The 22,447-nt window shown below is 41.0% G+C and overlaps 1 long non-coding RNA gene across 1 annotated transcript in view; it reads right to left on the bottom strand.

The window, feature by feature from the left end:
- LOC122462212 overlaps positions 1 to 22,447 on the bottom strand; it is a 40,666-nt gene that overhangs the window by 3,677 nt on the left and 14,542 nt on the right. Inside the window, exon 3 of the long non-coding RNA XR_006284627.1 lies at positions 16,223 to 16,258. This is a non-coding gene — a long non-coding RNA (uncharacterized LOC122462212). The remainder of the gene's footprint in view (positions 1 to 16,222; positions 16,259 to 22,447) is intronic.

Here is a 22,447-nt window from a genome sequence, read left to right as displayed (position 1 = left end):
GCATACTGTGGAAAATACAGAAGATGTTTTTATACACACAGACCATGAAAAAATGGGTGTTTACTACTACAAAAAGTTCTCTCTCCCCCCACCCCACTCTCCTGCTGGTAATAGCTTATGCAAAGTGATCACTCTCCTTACAATGTCTATGATAATCAAGGTGGGCCATTTCCAGCACAAATCCAGGGTTTAACAAGAACGTCTGAGGAACAGTGGGGGGGGGGGGGAGGGGGAGGAATAAACAAGGGGAAATAGGTTACTTATAATGAATCAACCATTCCCAGTCTCTATTCAAGCCTAAGTTAATTGTATCCAGTTTGCAAATTAATTCCAATTCAGCAGTCTCTCGTTGGAGTCTGTTTTCGAAGTTTTTTTGTTGAAGGATAGTCACTTTGAGATCAGAAATCGAGTGACCAGAGAGTTTGAAGTGTTCTCCGACTGGTTTATGAATGTTATAATTCTTGACATCTGATTTCTGTCCATTTATTCTTTTACGTAGAGACTGTCCAGTTTGACCAATGTACATAGCAGAGGGGCATTGCTGGCACATGATGGCATATATCACATTGGTAGATGTGCAGGTGAACGAGCCTCTGATAGTGTGGCTGATGTGATTAGGCCCTGTGATGGTGTCCCCTGAATAGATATGTGGGCACAGTTGGCAACGGGCTTTGTTGCAAGGATAGGTTCCTGGGTTAGTGGTTCTGTTGTGTGGTATGTGGCTGCTGGTGAGTATTTGCTTCAGGTTGGGGGGCTGTCTGTAGGCAAGGGCTGGCCTGTCTCCCAAGATTTGTGAGGGTGTTGGGTCGTCCTTCAGGATAGGTTGTAGATCCTTGATAATGCGTTGGAGGGGTTTTAGTTGGGGGCTGAAGGTGACGGCTAGTGGCGTTCTGTTATCTTCTTTGTTGGGCCTGTCCTGTAGTAGGTGACTTCTGGGAACTCTTCTAGCTCTATCAATCTGTTTCTTCACTTCTGCAGGTGGGTATTGTAGTTGTAAGAATGCTTGATAGACATCTTGTAGGTGTTTGTCTCTGTCTGAGGGGTTGGAGCAAATGCGGTTGCATCGCAGAGCTTGGCTGTAGACAATGGATCGTGTGATGTGGTCAGGGTGAAAGCTGGCGGCATGTAGGTAGGAATAGCGGTCAGTAGGTTTCCGGTATAGGGGGGTGTTTATGGGACCATTGTTTATTAGCACTGTAGTGTCCAGGAAGTGGATCTCTTGCGTGGACTGGACCAGGCTGAGGTTGATGGTGGGATGGAAATTGTTGAAATCATGGTGGAATTCCTCAAGGGCTTCTTTTCCATGGGTCCAGATGATGAAGATGTCATCAATATAGCGCAAGCAGAGTAGGGGCGTTAGGGGACGAGAGCTGAGGAAGTGTTGTTCTAAGTCAGCCATAAAAATGTTGGCATACTGTGGGGCCATGCGGGTACCCATGGCAGTGCCGCTGATTTGAAGGTATACATTGTCCCCAAATGTAAAATAGTTATGGGTAAGGACAAAGTCACAAAGTTCAGCCACCAGGTTAGCCGTGACATTATCGGGGATAGTGTTCTTGACGGCTTGTAGTCCATCTTTGTGTGGAATGTTGGTGTAGAGGGCTTCTACATCCATAGTGGCCAGGATGGTGTTATCAGGAAGATCACCGATGGATTGTAGTTTCCTCAGGAAGTCAGTGGTGTCTCGAAGGTAGCTGGGAGTGCTGGTAGCGTAGGGCCTGAGGAGGGAGTCTACATAGCCAGACAATCCTGCTATCAGGGTGCTAATGCCTGAGATGATGGGGCGCCCAGGATTTCCAGGTTTATGGATCTTGGGTAGTAGATAGAATATGCCAGGTCGGAGTTCCAGGGGTGTGTCTGTGCTATTACCAGCAGGAGAGTGGGGTGGGGGGAGAGAAAACCTTTTGTAGTGATAAACACCCATTTTTTCATGGTCTGTGTGTATAAAAACATCTTCTGTATTTTCCACAGTATGCATCCGATGAAGTGAGCTGTAGCTCACGAAAGCTTATGCTCAAATAAATTGATTAGTCTCTAAGGTTCCACAAGTACTCCTTTTCTTTGTATATACTGTAACTTTCTGAGAATGCTTATTATTCCCTGACTTAAGTCATAGCTGTGGGGATACTGCCAAGAAAGCCATTTCATTTCTAGTGATATGGAGGGAATATTTTATGGAAGAATAACCACCAGTCTGGGGTGTGTCTACCCTATTTCTCAGCAGTTCATCCTGAATCTGGTATCCTCAGCTGTGACCCACCGAGGCACAGTGACACCATGATATGCAGATCCTTCCATCTCCATGAACTTCGGCCACTGGTTAAATTTTCTTCACTCCCTTTTCTTAAAGTTAACTAGTTTGGTATTGCAGAGGATCATGAACTGAATACTGCCTATTCCAGGGACACTTTTATCATCAAAATGCATCCAGAAACCACAATGATGGATACCTCATCAATGCCAATAATTATCACTTATAACTGACATGCAATCTATTCGCTCTGTAAATCTCTGGTGGAAAAGTCCTATATAGCTTAATAGAAAGTCATACCTTTTCTATTGAACTTTATACAGTGCTTCAAAAGTATAGGAAGGATATAAATTTCCTATCAAGACTATAGGTTTACATTAATACTATTAACTGGATGAGACCCTATGATGGACTAAGTTAAAAACCTCATTGAGACAGAGGTGTGAACTCATCCTTCAATTAACAACTGTAAAGCTAAGCCCCCACCTAAGACAAAAGGAATATATGAGCTCCTTAGAAGCTTTTGTTGAGTATTGTTTTGACTAGTGATGTGGCAGGGGGAAGCAGAACAGACAAAAACAAGGAAAGGCTGAGAGATAGCCTGGAGGAGTAGCTGAAAGCATGGTGGCCGACCCTAGAAGAAACGTAGGAAGTATTTTTTGGGGTCAGGAGTGCAAGCTGAAAAGAATATTTTGGTGCTCTGAGCAAAAGAAGCTATTTTCTGCTATTTGATTCATTCTGCTCTCAGAGACACAGGACTTTGTACATTTTTTGTAAATAAACAAAACTGCATCGAAGAAATACCTGACTGTCACCATGTTCTCTTCCTACTCCTAACTGGAACAACCTATTAGACCTGGAATTGTTGGCTAGCTGCTCAGGTCAAAAAGGAGTAACAATATATATAGGGCCTTATTAAATTCCATAGGAGCTTCTATAAGGAGGGTGTGTGTTTTTTCTAAATGTCCATTTCTAAAGATGAAGCTTCTTTCTTAAACAATGGGTTGGCATACTACAATGAAAATCCCATAATTCTTGAGCTTTCTGGGCTGGGGACCACCTTCTTTGTTACATATCTGTAGTGCTCAGAGTAATGGGGCTCTGATCCTCAAGTGGAGTCCCTAGTTGCTATCATAATACAAGTGATAGAAATACTTCTAACATCCCTTTTATGTTTAATAGCTGCTCAACATAATGTAAAGACAACAAGGGGTCAGCTGCCATGTATATCAAGGTTATTATGCACCATACAAGGACTCTCATTGTAATAAACAATAGTGTTAATCTCAAATTGGAATAACTAGCTTTGTTTTAGCTAGATTATTAAAAAAAACTATACAAAACATAAAAACAAAGACACTGTCCTGCTACTCTGCCTCTCTACTTCTATCTGGCTCTTTGCTTGTTCCACTTCCTTTGTCTCAAAATACATTGCTCCTGTGCATAGGCGGTGGGTATAAAAGGCCAGGTGAGGCTAAGCCTCCCCAAAGAGCCTGCTCACAGCCTTTGGAGCACGCTGTCTTCCTGTCCTAGCTCCGCCCACATGGGAGCCTCACAGGAGGGGGTAAAGAGGTGTGTGAGAGCTGTGAGCAGCTGACCAGTGGGTGGGCAGAGGACGGGGAGAGGGAGAGGGCAAAGAGGCACGTGTGCATGAATGGTAGGATGGATCGATGCTCGGCCAGCCGGCCGGTGGGACGAAGAGGTGCAGGAGCCCAACCAGCTGGCTCGGCTGGCAGGTGTGCGGCAGGGGACAGGGGAGAAGAGGCATGCTCACGTGAGTGGCCAGCTAGCCAACTCAACTGGCCATCTGGCTGGCGGGTGGGACTGGGGGAGGGGGAAAACAGGAATGAGCAGCAAGCAAGGGGGGCCCAAGTAGGGCTGGGAGTGGAACCTGGGCAGGGCTTCTGGGGCAGAAGGTTAAGCGGGGGAAAGCCAAATGGAAGAGTCACATGCCGCCCGTGCTTCTCTCTCAGAACAGCCTGCTACTGTGTAACCCCAGTAGCAGTATGTGTAGCTTTCAGTGCTGCTTATTTAGGATTCTTGTTGGCTTTTAGTTTGCTGTTTTGATAAGAGGAACTACATATGGAGGGTCTCCCAGCCCCAAATACTTGAAGTTTGATAGTGAATTTACTATCAAATCTATTCGTGAAAGAACAGACCTGACAGCCTTGTTGACTGAAGTCATTTATTCCCACATGGAAAATAACCACAGCCTTGGCTGTGCCTGCAGCAGTGCAAGCTTCCCCTTAGCATCCTATCACAGGATTGGAGTCTGTCCTTACATGCATGGTTCCAAATCTGTTTGAGATCAATTGAAGCAGTGCACGTGTTTTAGTACAAATTTTGTTCAAAATTCCTCTTTTGAAAGAGCCACAGCTCTGAGGTGAAAAAGTAGTTAATTTGCCAGATCCTTTAAACACTTAGCCTGTTTAATAAGACTGCTAAACAAGGTACTGACTGAAGAGCAAAATCCCTATGAAAATATCCAAGTGCTGTGCAAGCATTAACTAATCCTTTCAAAGTAGGTGAGTCAGTATTGTCCCCATTTCACAGGTGGGCAAACTCAGCAAGAGTTAAGGGACCTACCCTTGGCCACAGAGAGTTAATGTCAAAACCAGGCTTAGAACTCAAATTCCTCTCTCCTAGTTCTGTCCTCAGACCATACTCCTCTTAGTACTAATCACAGTAGTGGTGATGGTTTTGTCATATAGACTAAGACACGTGTAACCCTTCTGCCCATCAGAGTTGGCAGCAACAAGGGCCGGGTTCAGTATCTAGGGGTTCCATTCCAATACACAATGCAAAACCGGCTCAAGCCCCCACCCAGTGACCCGGGTCAAATATATACCACCCCCGCTGGGTGCCTCTAAGAGGAAATACTCCCCGTCTCGCAAGCACAGAGTCTGAGCGTAGCAAAACCTTTTAATAACAGAGAGAAACAATGTGGCATTATATTGGGGAAACACCACCAACAGGATTCATAACACAACCCATGAGCAAAAAAAACCCACCCCAAACAATTTGGGGTGTGTCCTTTCCCTTTGGTTCTTGAGTCCAGCAACCCAAAGTCACCCAAAGTCCCAAAAGTCCAACAACCCAAAAGTCTCTGTCCCTGGTCAGTGCAGCACCAGAGCTCGAAAGTTTATCTGCAGAGTTTTACCTCCAAACCTGGGTGGAGATGGGGGGGGGGTTTAAGGAGCAGCTTAGGTGGTCCAAAGCCGATTGCCCCACCTCTCCACTAGCCATCCCACAAATCGCTCCTCTCTGCCAGCCGCGCCCCATGAGCTGCTCCAGCCATCCCACAAACTGCTCCGCTCCACCAGCTGCTCTGCTCTGCCAGCCATCCCATGAGCCACTTCAGCCACCCCACGAGCTGCTCTGCCAGCTGTCCTGCAAACTGCTCTGCAATATATCTTCAGGCTCCCCCACTACTTAACACAACACTCAGTGATTTCAGTTCTTGATAAGTTTAGCTCTTTTGTGATTTCAACCTGTAGTAAGGGAGCCTCAGTGCTGGTGCACCATTAGCCCAAAGTGAATTCAGCTCAGCAGCCTGTATCTAGAGTCCTAATGGAATCAAAATTAGCTCTGATATTCCACACTGGAAAGAAGAGGAAGTGCAATTAGCATGTAAGGCCCTCACTGGGGGGCCCTATATCACCAGATATGAATACCTATCCCCAGCTTCTCTCAATTCACTGAGTTTTGGAACCCATGTCCCTTGCCTAGCAAGAGCTACTTAGTTGATGGCGAGTCCCTCCATCATAACAAAAGGTCATGTACAGTTCCACTGTCCTTGATTCACATAATCAGGATAATTACAATTTATTCTTCCTGACCCAATAACAGAGAAACTGGGGATCCCACAGCAGCCAAAGTGACCACTGCTATGGGCTCATGTTAGGTGGGGTGGGTGTGCCTATGCAAATGAGATCAGTCCCTGAAGTTCTTTTCCACAACTTGCCACAACTCACCACCAGATGTCAGGGTGGAGCTCATCCTGACTCTGTTTACACATGGAAGGAGACCACCAATGTATATAGTAAAGGCCACTGAACATCTGCTTAAGGTATATAGTGCAGGACCCTAAACCTGCAATATTAGGTGGAATTATTTCTTAATGAGAGTCTGATGCATGCTGTTTGATTTGCTAAGGAAAACAAATAGTGACTGGACTTGACTATTCATGACACTAGGCCTTTTAATCATTTGCCTATTGTCATAAACTAAGCCTTGGGTACTCTGCTTGTTGTGATGGTATATGTATATATTAGAACATTGAAGACTTCTTTTTTTGCCATAGTGTTGTTTGTTTTTAATTTTAGACATGAATGAGGTATGCAGGTGCAGGAATGAATAATACCACTAACCTCCTTTGTAAAGCTCTTTGAGATCTGTGGATGAAAAGCACTACGTAAGAGCATTATTAATGACAGGATGGTGGTGGAAAAGAGTGCTACCTGTGCCAAGTTGGATGGTAGATGTATATCAGGACAGCTCCATTGAGCAGTTCTTCTTTCTATCTCAGATGCTGATTATCAACTGGGATTGCACACATGCACATCCATCCCCCTCAAGACTAGTTGGATCAGTATGAGAGGTGAAGGCAAGAGTTGCACCAGCTTGGTCTGCACAAGTAACATCCTTGTCTGGTTAAAGAACATTAAGACTATGATAAACACCTGCATGGAGCTCCAAAATTTATTGACTAATACTAATGACAGTTTAGATGATTTAGGAAGATCACATAGATGTATGTAATAGTCTAGGCTTAAAATTTCTAGACACTGTATATGTACTAAGCTGTACTTTATCCTACTTTTTTCAGTTTGTTCTGGAAGGTCTAACTTGGCCATCACCACACTGACATGATGCCAAAAACATCCCCACCTTGTATCAAAATGTGATTGTGTTTCAACAAGATGATTTAGAAGTCCCACAGCTGGTTCTGGGATTCAAGCATCCTGCCAGTGGTGCTTGCAAGATGGCCCTATTTGCAGCAGGACAATCCTAAAAAAATCTAAGATGAACTACATCCCTCTCCTCCTGTGCAGCACTGTATAGTAAGCTTTACATGCTTGTCCACTGCTGGAGGGAGGATACTTGACTATGAGTAGGGCTGCAGATTTGTCATGGCATTTTTTTTTTAATAAAAATAAAAATAAAATAAAAAAATCACAGAGCAGTCACGGCTTCCTGATGTTATTTTTAAAAAATGCTCTCCTCCTTACTCTGCTTAGCACTGACCACTCAGAGAAGGTCTCCACCCATGCACCATAACCATAATCCTGGCCTAGTGTGGAGGAAAGGTTGGGAGTGGAGTGGAGAGCAAGCCTGCCCTGAGCTCACTCCTCTATCATGATAGAGGGCTTGGAGGGGGGGCGGGGGGGCTCAAGCCTGAGTGGCACCGCAACCCAGCGCGCCAGGTCACACTGCCAATAACAGGGAGCCAGACCCAAACTTGCAGGAGAGGAGCTGCACCAAGAGAGAGTCAGACTTTTTGCCCCCTGCCACATGACAAACCTGCAGCCCTAACTCTGAGCAAATGGTCTGTAAATCCTGCTTTTTACATGGTATCAGGTTTCTTTTTTTTTTATTTATGTGCCGACTATTTCACTTTTCAAAATTTGAGAGTTTTGGCAGGATGGTGAAATATTTGAATAGTTGAAAGTGTAGATCCTTGATATGTTGGGATTTGACAGTGGGATTAAAGAGTGGACCACCTGACTGGACCTTTAAAGAAGTTTGCAAAGTCCCCTATCGGGCGACTCATTTCCTCTCTATTATTTTGTATTATTCTGTATTGGCCCCAGCTGAGAGTTGATGTACCCTTAAGAGTGGAAATACAGATTTGGCTGCCACATCGCTTGAAAATATATATTCTTTGTTAAATATTTATATAATCATTTCATAAAGCTTGAAGGATAGTACTACATTTTTAAGTTTCAACACCACAAAAGGTCCCATGTGAGCATAGCATCTGCATACACTGATCCCTTTGACAAATCTAGCTAATAGATTAGCTGTCTATAATCTATAGTTTTCTGTAGCAAGTCATTAATTTGCTTGCAGCTGAAATTTCCAGTATGAAGTTGTTTCATTAATTGTTGTAATACAAAGTGTTAACAAAAATGTGCATACATTTAACATGGTATCTTTTTATAACTCACTTAGATGTGAGAAAAAATAAAATCCTAAAGAAATGTGTTGTGTAGTTAATTTTATTGTTGTAAACATAAATGTCAGACTAGTCAGATTCCTTTAGCATCTCACTTTTAGTATAGGATTTCACTGAGAAACAGTAACACTGAATCAGTCAACTCATCTTGCTTTTATTGAGACAGGTGGAGTGCAGATATTAAACTTCTGCAATATACAGATGTCTATCTAAGTTTGACAGCATTTTAAAATATGATATTTATTCATGTTTTCCAAGCTCATGTGAAAGCTATTCACACACTTTACTACAAGCCAGGATTATTCACCATATCTGCCAGTCCCTAAAATTAGTTTTTTTTAAAAGACTATGTACAAGTCAGTGAAAAACAGCTCATCTCTTTGAAGGCTGAAGACAGGCTAATATTTTACTTTTCAGGAAAAGATAAGGTTGAAATGTCAGGAAACTGGCATATTTGGAGCAGTAATATTTAGGGGCTGCTTTCAGTTGAGAATTATTACACTATCGAAGACTTTCACATAGTACAAGGCTCAATAAGTTACCTACAACGAGGTGAAGTTAATTTTTAAATGAACCTTACTGAAAAAAAACGTTAAAGATGCTGACCTATAGAGTTGGTACTTTCACAAGCCATATAGGAAACACCTGTGAAAAATTAGGAATTAATTATAACAGCCCCTAGTGACTTGAGTACTTGGCTGCTGAGGTAAAAGGGCATCTCCTGTAGCTCATTTGGGAAAAAAGAAAAGGAGTACTTGTGGCACCTTAGAGACTAACCAATTTATTTGAGCATAAGCTTTTGTGAGCTACAGCTCACTTCATCGGATGCATACCGTGGAAAATACAGAAGATGTTTGTTTTTATACACGCAAACCATGAAAAAATGGGTGTTTATCACTACAAAAGGTTTTCTCTCCTCCCACCCCACTCTCCTGCTGGTAATAGCTTATGTAAAGTGATCACTCTCCTTACGATGTGTATGATAATCAAGGTGGGCCATTTCCAGCACAAATCCAGGTTCCCCCCGCCCACAAACCCACTCTCCTGTTGGTAATAGCTTATCTAAAGTGATCAGTTTTGGGGGGTGGGGAGAAAACCTGGATTTGTGCTGGAAATGGCCCACCTTGATTATCATACACATCGTAAGGAGAGTGATCACTTTACATAAGCTATTACCAGCAGGAGAGTGGGGTGGGGGGAGAGAAAACCTTTTGTAGTGATAAACACCCATTTTTTCATGATTTGCGTGTATAAAAACAAACGTCTTCTGTATTTTCCACAGTATGCCTTCGATGAAGTGAGCTGTAGCTCACGCTCAAATAAATTGGTTAGTATCTAAGGTGCCACAAGTACTCCTTTTCTTTTTGCGAATACAGACTAACACGGCTGTTACTCTGAAACCTGTCATTTGGGAAAGTGGTGATACTTATGGTTTGTACTTGATCTGTTAATTGAAAACAATTCCACAAGTGTGAACATGACTTCTGTTAACTAGCTACAGTTATATAATTTGGGGATACCTACTGTTCCCTTTGGAATCAAAAGTAAAAATTTAGTTGAATCAAGCCCATTGTTTGAGGAGAATTAAAAAACTACACTTAATAGGGAAAGAATCTGTTAACTGTAAACAAGGTGTTTCTGAGCAAGTGATTAGAAGTTTAGTTTATTCATATCACCTTTTTCATTAATAGTAGGGATTAGTCTTTAAACATCTGTTAGAATCAGATATTTCTTACAAATTTTGTCTCTAATTTAGGTTTGTTATTCCAATTAAAGTTTATTTAAATAAAGAGGCTTTTTGCAGTGTATTTTTCCCCATGTATGATTCTATGTATTTGTTCTGTTGAAAGACTTGTTCATCTACACTTGCTTTTCTGCCGAAGTAGTCTACTTAAAGTATTCTACTTAAAAATAAATTGGTTAGTCTCTAAGGTGCCACAAGTACTCCTTTTCTTTTCACGGATACAGACTAACACGGCTGCTACTCTGAAACCTACTTAAAGAACAGTAGCACAGTACCATATGCGATACTCTTGAATAATAAAGCAAGCCAAAAGAAAATGCAACTTTGTGAAGATCATTCTGCAAAAATGATATTCTGTTGCTTTAAATGTCAGGAACATATTGTCTCTCTAATTAGGCCCTGATTTTGCAGAGGGATTTGTGTAGGGATAAGACTGCTTCCATGTGGATCCAATGGCAGGTCCGGAACCCTTGAATGCAAGGTCCTTGGGGTAGGGACAGTACCTTATATTTTCTGTACAACAAGGTGGATAAAAAATTATTTAAAAAAAATTTTTTTTAAATCATATTTTATCTAGCTAAGATTTTTTATTTAAATTAAATATTTTTTTTTAAATATAACTATTTAAAAATAAACTTGAAATTGAAAAAAATGTTAAGGTTTACATTTAGATTATAATCTATTTAAACCATTCCAATAAAATATAAACAAAATATTAAGCAATACATGATTGCTGCCAAGTTTTAAAGAACATCAAACCACTGAACTGGTGAAAGTCACTGGCTAAGAACCTGGAACCAGGGTTTACAAAAGCTGGTTTAGCACTTCTGACATCACTAGCCTCTTCTCCAGGTGCAGAGAGTATTTTCTTCATTTCAGTTTATTCAGCTAGTTCAGTTTAATGGCTAGTTTATTCAAAGTTAAAAAAACAACTGGGAGTTGAGAAAGCAAGAAAGCTTATTTTCTTCTTCTGATTCGTAAATAAAAACTAGGTGTGAGGATGAGATCCTCTAGTTCTAAAATCTTGAAGGATATGAAGGACTGTCTGGAAAAATTTCAATTAACTACAGATAAAACTTTATTTTAAAAAAATCAGTTTTAAATGCTAAAGATGCTTCGGTTTAAAAAGTTTATGTATCCCGCATGATTAAAGTAGCAGTATTTAATTAAAATGCTGTTTTTATTAAATTTTAATTGAATTTGAATTTCCATCCAAATAGACCTGGACACAAAATAACCACAAATTAAAAAATAATCTAGTAAATAAGAAATCCATCATTCACCATTTTCTAACATAATAAAAATGCAAAAATTAAGAATCCAAATAAATGCAAGTTAAAGTATGTATAGTGTATCCAGCTAGTTATCAAAAAGCACCACCAAATTTAGTGTCAAGTTGGAAGTCAACATGTTTGAATGATTACCAACTAATGAGAATCAACTTTTCTTTAGGACAATAACTAAAGAAAAAAAAGAAAACAAAACATGATTAAAATTGATTTAATTTTTTAAAAATCAATCTACCCTGCCTGTATAGTTCCAAGAACAGTGCTTAATGATTACAGTAGTTATGATGACAAAAATTGTATGTGCCTTTTCACACACACTGAACTGCATGTATTTGAAGCTAGATTTTATTACAGTATGTAGCACCTTTATAATCTAAGCCCCATTTTGCAAACACTTAAGTATGTGGGAGATGATACTCCTATTTTCTATGAGACTAATCAGGTGCCTAAAGTTACTCATGTGAGTGTTTGCAGGTCAGGGCCTTAATCTTTTGTTACTTTCCAAAAAAAAAAAAAAATTTAGATAACATGTTTTGGAAATGGAGATGATTTAAACATACAGGTTAAGAACAGACAAGTCAGACAATGTTTTCTAGTTCCTATACCTTCTGTACCTGAACATTTCTGTTAAGAATGGTTCGGTGAAAGATAGTATATCATAAATTAACATCTACATTCTGTCTTGTGAAAATGGTTAAGAAAGGGTCACTTTCTTCTTACCCAGAACTCTAATAGAGTAAGGAAGACAGTATTCCTAAAGTTACACTCTACCCCACTGTACAGCTCCTATCTAGAACCTTTCCCAGACCCCTTCTCCATGTCTGTATTCTGCTACTATTTTTTTAAAAATACATACATATCCTTACATGTCCATAGGTTAACTGAAATTTATAGAAATGTCACAAGGTCATCTAATCCAGCCCCCTCTGCTGAAGCAGGACCAAGTACGCCTAGACCATCGCTGACAGGTGTTTGTCAAACCAGTTATTAAAAACGTCCAATGATGGCAATTCAACACCCTCCCTTGTAAGCCTATTTCAGTGCTTAGCTATCCTTCTAGTTAGAAAGTTTTTCCTAATATCTAACCCAAATCTCCCTTGCTGCAGATTAAGCCAATTACTTCTTGTTCTACCACCTTCAGTGCGCAAGGAGAACAATTGATCACCGTTTTCTTTATAACAGCCCTTAACATATATAGGAATTGATATCAGACCCCCTCCCGCCCTTACTCTTCTTTTCTCAAGGCTAACCATGCCTTAACCTTTCCCTATAGGTCAGGCTCTCTAAACCTTTTATTTTTATTATTCATCTCTGGCCTCTCTCCAGTTTATCCCCATCTTTCCTGAAGTGTGGAACCCAGAATTGGACACAGTAGTCTAGCTGAGGCCTCACCAGTGCCTAATAAAGCAGGACAATTGCCTCCCATGTCTTACAAATGATACTCCTGTTAATATACCTCAATTATATTAGCCTTTTTTGAAACTGCATCATAGAATATCAGGGTTGGAAGGGACCTCAGGAGGTCATCTAGTCCAACCCCCTGCTCAAAGCAGGACCAATCCCCAATCAAATCATACCAGCCAGGGCTTTGTCAAGCCTGACCTTAAAAACTTCCAAGGAAGGAGATTCTACCACCTCCCTAGGTAACACATTCCAGTGTTTCACCACCCTCTTGGTGAAAAAGTTTTTCCTAATATCCAACCTAAACCTCCCCCACTGCAACTTGAGACCATTACTCCTTGTCCTGTCCTCTTCTACCACTGAGAATAGTCTAGAACCATCCTCTCTGGAACCACCTCTCAGGTAGTTGAAAGCAGCTATCAAATCCCTCCTCATTCTTCTCTTCTGCAGACTCAACATTCCCAGTTCCCTCAGCCTCTCCTCATAAGTCATGTGTTCCAGACCCCTAATCATTTTTGTTGCCCTTCGCTGGACTCTCTCCAATTTATCCACATCCTTCTTGTAGTGTGGGGCCCAAAACTGGACACACTACTCCAGATGAGGCCTCACCAATGTCGAATAGAGGGGAATGATCACGTCCCTCAATCTGCTCGCTATGCCCCTACTTATACATTCCAAAATGCCATTGGCCTTCTTGGCAACAAGGACACACTGCTGACTTATATCCAGCTTCTCGTCCACTGTAACCCCTAGGTCTTTTTCCGCAGAACTGCTGCCTAGCCATTCGGTCCCTAGTCTGTAGCGGTGCATTGGGTTCTTCCGTCCTAAGTGCAGGACCCTGCACTTATCCTTATTGAACCTCATCAGGTTTCTTTTGGCCCAATCCTCCAATTTGTCTAGGTCCCTCTGTATCCTATCCCTGCCCTCTAGCGTATCTACCACTCCTCCCAGTTTAGTATCATCCGCAAATTTGCTGAGAATGCAATCCACACCATCCTCCAGATCATTTATGAAGATATTGAACAAAACCGGCCCCAGGACCGACCCCTGGGGCACTCCACTTGACACCGGCTGCCAACTAGACATGGATCACACATCACAAATCAACTGTTGATTTGTATTCAATTTGTGATCCCCGAGATTCTTTTCAGCAGTACACCGCCTAGCCAGTTAGTTCCCATTTTGTAGTTGGGCATTTGATTTTTTTATTCCTAAGTAAAATATTTTGAACTTGTCTTTATTGAATTGCATCTTGTTGAATTCAGACCAGTTCTCTAATTTGTCAAGGTTGTTTTGAATTCTAATTCTGCCCTCCAAAGTGCTTGCAGCCCCTCCCATCTTGGCATCCTCTGAAAATTTTATAAGCCAACTCACCACCTAAGTTCCTTCTAAGCTGCGTGGCCTCCCAGCAGTCTATCAACTGCCATGCACTTCAAGTGCCCCCTTGCCCCACTGCCACGCAGTTCCTACCCTCTGCAGCACTCCTAGGAGCCTCCTGCTTGCTATGCAGACCAGGGAGGGTTTGGGAAGCACTGATATCAGGGTGTCCCCCATCCTGCAGAGCAGGGGGGAGGGAGGGAGGGAAGGAGAGATACAACAGGGCTCCAGGGAGTGGGAAGTGGGACGGAGCTTGCTGGCAGCTGCTGCTGTGTCTGAAGAAGCAGGCTTCAGACTGGTGAGTGCCAATCTATTTAAAGGGACAGCATGCTTAAAAGGGGCAGTGCATGTCTGTCACACATGCACCACTACCTCCCAACACGTACTTCCTGCAATGCACATATATTCTGTAATTTTATGCTTTCAAAGTGCTGTTAGTTTAGTTTGACTCACCTATGCATTTCATAATTTTTTATTTCTCTCTTACACTTAAGTTTAATTCTTTCAGTCATGAGTTCTAAAATGCCTAACCTGTCCTGGCTGGAGTAATTATTCCTATAGTAACTTTTAAAATATATATTACATCTAGGTTTTTTGTTTCTATTGGTGGCGTACATCTGCACATTACCTTGATATTGGTGCACATAAAATGCATTCCACACATGGAGGGAAAAAATTAGAGGGAACATTGCTCGACACTCATTAATGAAAATATTGGGAGTTGACTAATCCCTGCAGGACCCCGCTAGTTACATTCACCCAGTCTGACAGTGAACCACTGAGAACTACTCCGAGTATGGTCTTTTAACCAGTTTGTACATCACTTTACAGTAATTTAATCTAGACCACATTTCCCTAGTTTGCTTATGAGAATCTCATGTGTCAGAAAGCCTTACTAACATCAAGATATATCACATCTACAGCTTCTGCCTATCCACTAGGTAGTAATACTGTCAAAGAAGGAAGTTAGGTTGGCTTAGAGCGATTTGTTCTTGACAAATCCATGTTAGCTATTACTTATAACCCTATTATCTTCTTGGTGCTTACAAACTGATTCCTTAGTAATCTGTTCTGGTATCTTTCACGATATGAAAGTTAGGCTGATTGGTCTATTATTCCCAGGTCTTCCCCACCCCCTTTTTATGATAGGTACTTTGTTTGCCCTTCTCCAGTCCTCTGAGACCTCACCCATCCTCTATCAGTTCCCGAAGAATTGCTAACAGTTCCACGATTGTTGCAACTAGCTCCTTAAGTACCCTAGGGTCCATTTCATCAAGTCTTGCCACTTTGAAAATATCTAACTTACCTAAATATTCTTTAACCTGTTCTTTCCCTATTTTGGCTTGCATTCCTTCGCACTTGTTAATATTACTTGTGTTGAGTGTCTGGTCACCATTAACCTTTTTAGTAATGACTGAAGAAGAATAGGCATTAAACACCTCAGCCTTCTTGATGTCAGTTATTAGCTCTCCTTCCCTACTAAATAGAAAACCTACATTTTCCTTCATCTCTCTTGCTCCTAATATATTTAAAGAACATTGACTTATGTCCCATGCTGGGTGTAACTCATTTTATACCTTAGCCTTTGTGATTCAAATGTGTAACTACTTGGAATGTGAGCCAGATGCTAAAACAGAAGAAACTCCATTAGTTTCCTCATTAAAGGAAACTTATTTCATGCAAATCTATGTTTTCAAAATCAACAGCCTAGTAATTTTTTTTAAAACCTCAATTTTATATATTACCAATAAAATTCACCAGTCATCACAGGTAGCATGAGCATGTGGTCATAAGAACCCAAAAGGGAAAAAAAAACAAAACAAAAAACCCAACCACATTTAAATGACACTATCTTGTTGTAAATACATCCTTGGGGTGCAAGTCTGGGGTTATAGCACCTGGGGGAAAAGCAAGATCCAAAAAATATATACATACTATATCATTTAGAGTAGAATATGATCAATTAATGCTGTTGATCTTACCTCATTTCTTGCTCAGAAGAACCATGCTGCAATGATCTACAGAGAATATATTTTAAAAATAATAAAATTACCTTGGAAGCGGTGTTAGAAATCCCCCCCAATAATTTTTGCATATCTTTTATTTTTATAGGAATTACATCAATGTTGGGTTTACATTCACATAATCTAGGAGTACATTTTTGGAATGAATAAATACATGAAAATTCAACTCAAACCACTGCATCTAGTTTTCAGTGAGTTACTACTTTACAGAGTGCCCAGATGCTCTATATTTGATAGCACCGTCCTATTTTCTAAGAAACTAACCTAATTTTGTCTGTCCCTTGGTAGCATAATGCACTGGCTTTTTTCGGTATGTGATGTTAGCCTCTGCTCAATAGGCCAGAGAGAGTACGTCTTCACTGCAGAGTTACCGTGGGCTCTATCACTGGGCCAGGTTTCTCCCCACTTCCAAAGCATGCATGGCCATGCCCAATCTTTTCAAGGAAGTTTATTTCTTTCACAGAGGTTTGCACAAAAAACAGTCTTAACTCAATCCTTGGCCCCAGCCTTCAGGGCCACCACTTCTAGAGGTGTCTAGCACTCCAACTCCTGGCAGCTTGCTAGCCTCAGCCACCTCTGCTCCCTTCCTGAAGCAGCAGCAACTGCAACTGCAGGACTGCTGCCCTGAACCTTTGTCTTTAAGGGCCCGCCACAAGTATTCTCTCTAATCCTCTGTAATTTTTCCCTCCCCAGGGCTCAACCTGCCTCAATCCTTCCTCTCTCAACTACCTCCTGACAGCTTTTTATAGTCCCAGCTGTAGCCCAGCCCTCTTTAATTGGCTGGATTGGACTCACCAGCTCTGGTCCAGGGGAACCAGGCTTAGTCTATCCACAGGAACTAGCTATTCTGAAAAAAGAAAAGGAGTACTTGTGGCACCTTAGAGACTAACCAATTTATCTGAGCATAAGCTTTCGTGAGCTACAGCTCACTTCATCGATGAAGTGAGCGGCAGCTCACGAAAGCTTATGCTCAAATAAATTGGTTAGTCTCTAAGGTGTGCCAAGTACTCCTTTTCTTTTTGCGAATACAGACTTAACACGGCTTTTACTCTGATAGCTACCCTGAGGCAGGCTCACATTCCTCATGTTGTCCCAAGCCCTCTTAGAGTTTGGGGGTGCTTTCAACCTGGGCTACCTGGCTCAGCTAGGGATGTGGGCTAGAGCTCAGGCGTTCATAGAATATTAGGGTTGGAAGGGACCTCAAGAGGTCATCTAGTCCAACCCCCTGCTTAAAGCGGAACCAATCCCCAATTTTTGCCCCAGATCTGTAAATGGCCCCCTCAATGATTGAACTCACAACCCTGGGTTTAGCAGGCCAATGCTCAAACCACTGAGCTCTCCCTGCTTTCACTCAGGTTGGTAATCCACCCACTTTGCAGGCTAAATCACTTGAGTGCTGGAAATCCTCCAAGGGCTTCCCCCAATTCTGCCCCATGTGCCCAGAATGACAGACAGTTTCTCCCACAATTAAACTAGGAAAGGACCATGCAGCAGCTCAGCTTACTGTAGCACAAGGAACCATGGGATATGTCCCCAGGAGTACTAGTGAGATAGATGGGGAAGTACAGTACCAATGAGGCTGCAATAACTTGGATATGCTTTGTAGCATGTCCAATCACTTGAGTTATCTCTGCAGTGAAGACATGCTCAGAGAGGATAAGACATATGAACTACTCTGGGAGTACCTCTTAATATTAAAAGAGTGTTTTAATAGTAACTCCCCAAATACATGTGATTTACGTAGTAGTTATGTCTATAGCACATGGATTTATCACATCCTCTTTTGACATTGCCATTTAGTATGCACTTCCTTGAGTAAGAGAAACATGTGGTTAACAAAGGAACCACACATTCCCTCCTCATACATTTGTGAAGAATGCACTTACACATTCATAGAAGGTTCTGCAACTCCCTTACCCCTCCCAAGGGACATGAAGTTAGTTTAACATTTTATGAAATAGTAAAGAGCATGTGGGTATACATTTTAAATGAGGAAAACGCTGCTGAATCAGTTTAGTATATGTGTAAAAAAATAGTGAACTTGATTAAGACTTTACAACAGAAGGGAGTTTGCTACCTTACCTATACTATTCACTATTAAATTCTATGGTTAATGTAGGAATACATCAAATATCATCAAACTCACAATAAAGTAATGAGAGTCAATACTATCATAATTATAAAGAAAAAATAAGGATTATACCAGCCAGAGTACAAAGACCTAATAAACTCTTCCTGCACTTCAAAAATCCATCCTTAAAGCAAACAAGGAATCCACTTTCTTGTCTAAATTCTTGCTCTGTTCTGTGGATTTATGTTTCCCATACATTCGGAGAAATCAGCTTCTTTTGACAGACTTGTCTGGGGCAGGGAGAGAACCACCACCAATTGCTGGATTACTGGCAACAGCAGCTATCGATGTTTCGGCTGCCTATGATAGGCTATTAACCCGGGACTTGCCAGAGGTTAAACCTGATGAGAATGTTCTTCTCTCTTGTTTTTAAGAATGTGGATCTTTTTCTCCCATTTGAAACACACTGTATAGATCAATATGATCAGCCAGTAAACGAGCATCACATCAACACATGAGGCTGTGGGTGGACAATTAATATGATCTATTTCTGGTCTCTCTTATCACACAACTAGAACACCAGTAACCTAACTCTCCACAGGCTACATTAGAGGAACTGACCTATGTTCAGGATTCCCTAAATTAGTGTATCAGTATGAATATAAATAACTTTTGAAGAGGGGTGTGGGATAACTGAGGTGTTATATTTTAACCATAAAATTAACAGGAGGCAGTGGCAATACAAATAATTAATAGGAAGACAGACTGAGGACAGTAACAGCTCTGAAGACACCAGCTTTAAGATTTGTGTTTTACTGATTTAAAAAAGGACTTCTTTTGAACCAGTGAAGGAGTATACTACCTCTTATCTGTGCTAAGAGCTCTTAATCAGAACAGCCTGGTTATGGTCAAGGAGACTGACTCCTTTCTCCGCCATAGGAACTACTTAAACACAAACAGTAAGCTTAAGCAAGAGAATGGGTCAGAAGTTGCCTTGCTTCTAAATGGGTGGTGATTCATTTCTAGTTTTAGAAGGCTAGTCTTAGCAGGTACAGAGACTTTGGTAGCTCTGAATGGTGGGTCCTGAGGTAAAGGCCTTTAGAGTGTTATTCCAAGTGCTCATTCCATGGGGCTTCAGTAAAGGAGACATACTTATTTTGATCAGTTTGTTTTGGCATCTCATTATCTTGGTCTGTGTAAGTAGATTTGATATCCATTTGGTGAAAGCAAGGTAGGGATCTCCTCCAGTGCTGCACCTGGCTTTAAGGAGGCACATAGGATAGCCCATCCCTTTACAAAATCAAGTGTATGCCATGCTGTCGTTAGAGCCCAAGTAATCATATTGAGAAACTGACTCCTTTGAATTTAGTGCTTTTTTCAGTGAATTTTTTAAATAACTGTTTTTATACAGACTTGCTATCATCTGTTGCTCAAAACATTTTTTTCCAAGTGCAAGATCATCATTCCAGTGTATCGTGCTAGTAACTTTAAACTGGATTCTATTTTGCAAGGTGATAGAGCTTAAACTCTAAACTATTAAGAGCCTGTTTTAAAAATACACCCAATCTTCCTTTTATATTTTTGTATGAAAGCAAAAAATCTTTAATTACCTCAGGCCCTCCGCTAGTGACAAATGCTTTGGTTCCCTCCCCAGTTCTAAAGAGATCTTTTCTCCAGTGCAGACTCTCACCCTGGCTTATAATTATTCTTGTGATCCTTGTAGATGCTTTATTGAAAAAAAAAAAAAAAGTGTCCATTATGCAACTTGAGGGATAGCTCTTGGGTCTGTCTTCCTCTTGAGAAATTGTAGGCCCAAGTGCAATTGTGACCACATGGCTGCTAGGTAAAGCCAAGAACAAAGTAGAGTAAGGTGCATTTCAGCTAAGGAAGAGAAGAGTGAGGAAGGAAAAATTGTTTTAATCTGTCCCAATAATTGCAGGGGCCCAGCTACAGAAGGGAGGGCGAGTTAGGGATGGCAGAAATGAAAGGGCTAGAGCACAGCAGATAGCTGGCCTATTGAGATGGGGCCTTCTGCAAAAAGTCAGCAAAAGGACAGCAAAAGCTAGCATCAGGCCTGCGCATGTGCTTTAACAGCAGTTCCAGACAGACCTGTACATGAGCCCTGACTTACAGGGCAGCCAAAAACAACTGAGACCTCACCACTGACTTGAATATTTTTGGGATCATTGCACTACAGCTCAGACAAACAAAATGGTACCAGCATCTAGGATAAATGAACTGAGGTGGGAAGAGAGCCAGGGAGGTTTGTTAGAGTAGCCCCTATCCCTCTATTAAATGGACATCTGATGATCCATGTATTTGCTTTGTACACTGCTGTTCTATCAGGACTTCTTAATTTCATTTAAGTATCTTTAATTGATCTTACTTAGTGGCCAATACATAGTAATATTTATTTTATTTACTATTTGATACAACTCGCCCCTATTGTCACCAATTATATTTCTCTAGTACATGTGTAATTTTGTTATGGCCTAACCAACTGTCCCAGAACATTTTTGACTGCCAATACTTACACTGAGTTCTCATTCTCAAAAAGTATAACAAGAAGCCAGTTAGTTTAAAATCTGGAAGGAAGCGTCCAACCTAATCAAACCCAAGGCCAGTGGGACAATGACCCTTAAGGGTCCAAAAAAAAAAAAAAAAAAAAAAAAGGCGGGGGGGCGCTATGTGATGAAGCTTCCTTATTTACTAAATACAGGTTTCAGAGTAGCAGCCGTGTTAGTCTGTATCACAAAAAGAACAGGAGTACTTGTGGCACCTTAGAGACTAACAAATTTATTAGAGCATAAGCTTTCGTGAGCTACAGCCACACGTACTCCTGTTCTTTTTACTAAATACAATAACTTTTAATGGGGTATGTCAAGGCTGAATCTCCACTCTGTCATTGAGTGCAGGAAGTGGAGGCCTGCAAGGATTTTAAAAATTAATACTTGCCACTCCAGGCTTGTATTAAACTCCCAAGGTTACAGCTTCTCTCTGACCTTGGCTTGGTAAACGCTGCCACTACCCAAATGCAAAAAATACCAACCACCACCAACAAAACTTTTGTTCCCAGGAAGGAGCACTTGGGAATTCCTCCCTCAAGCCCTTTCACACACCCCCTTTGGGGAAGAGCTGAGAAAGAAAACAAAGGAAATTAGCTGTGGCTATAAGCTAATCAAACATGCACAAACCTCTTAGGGACACTAAAAATCCAATCCTGTTCTTAAAAAAAGAAAGTTTTATTAAAAACAAAAAGAAAATACACATCTGTAACTTAGGCTTTTTGCTAGATCTTAAAAGAAACAATTACAAAAATTATGCACCCAAAATAGCTTTCTTGGGGATTCAGCTTAAAGATTATAAGCAAACAAAAGTATCTGGGGTTAGCAGAGGAGATCCACAAGCTAAAAGAAAGAATAAACCTGATCACATGTATCTAAACGTTCCCTATCCAAATGATTCCTTCCAGGTATGGAAGATAATTTTTCATACCTGGTTCAAAACTTACACAGCAGTCCTGCTTATAGCATTGCAGCTCTGCCCCTGCTCCTCAAAAAAACAGACAAAAGGAAAGTTTCTTTTCCATTTTAAAAAGTTCTAGCCTTCCTACTGTCTCTTTTGGTCAGGTTCCCACTTTTTTTTTTTTTAAAACCTGTGGGCTTGTTAACCCTTTACAGGTAAAGCAAGCAAAAAACAGCTGTAAAATCCCGCTTGGTAGCTATCTGGATGGCTGTGTGTTTATCAAAGGGAGCTACACCCCCCTTCATTTATCACAGGGTATTAATAAGGCATTTAGGTTTGAATTATCATCAAGCACATCAAATATTCTCAAGTATCAGTAAACTGCCATACAAGTACTTGTTGTAGCTGTTTAGTGCTAGGATATTAGAGACCTGAAGAAGAGTTCTGTGAAAGCATGTCTGTTTCACCATCAGAAGTTGGTTCAATAAAAGATATATTCTCTAATATAATTACTTGAACTGACTGTAACAAAGAGTACCTTTCTCAGTTAATGCTGATGCATACCAATCTACGAATACTAGAACCTTGGACATCTGGAACATAAATTAGTCCAAGCTCTAGAAAGTGTTAAGAATTAATTTCTATCT

The sequence above is a fragment of the Chelonia mydas genome, chromosome 10 (genome assembly GCF_015237465.2).
Source record: "Chelonia mydas isolate rCheMyd1 chromosome 10, rCheMyd1.pri.v2, whole genome shotgun sequence".
Classification (NCBI taxonomy): domain Eukaryota; kingdom Metazoa; phylum Chordata; order Testudines; family Cheloniidae; genus Chelonia; species Chelonia mydas.
This window is presented reverse-complemented; position numbering and strand designations above follow the sequence as displayed.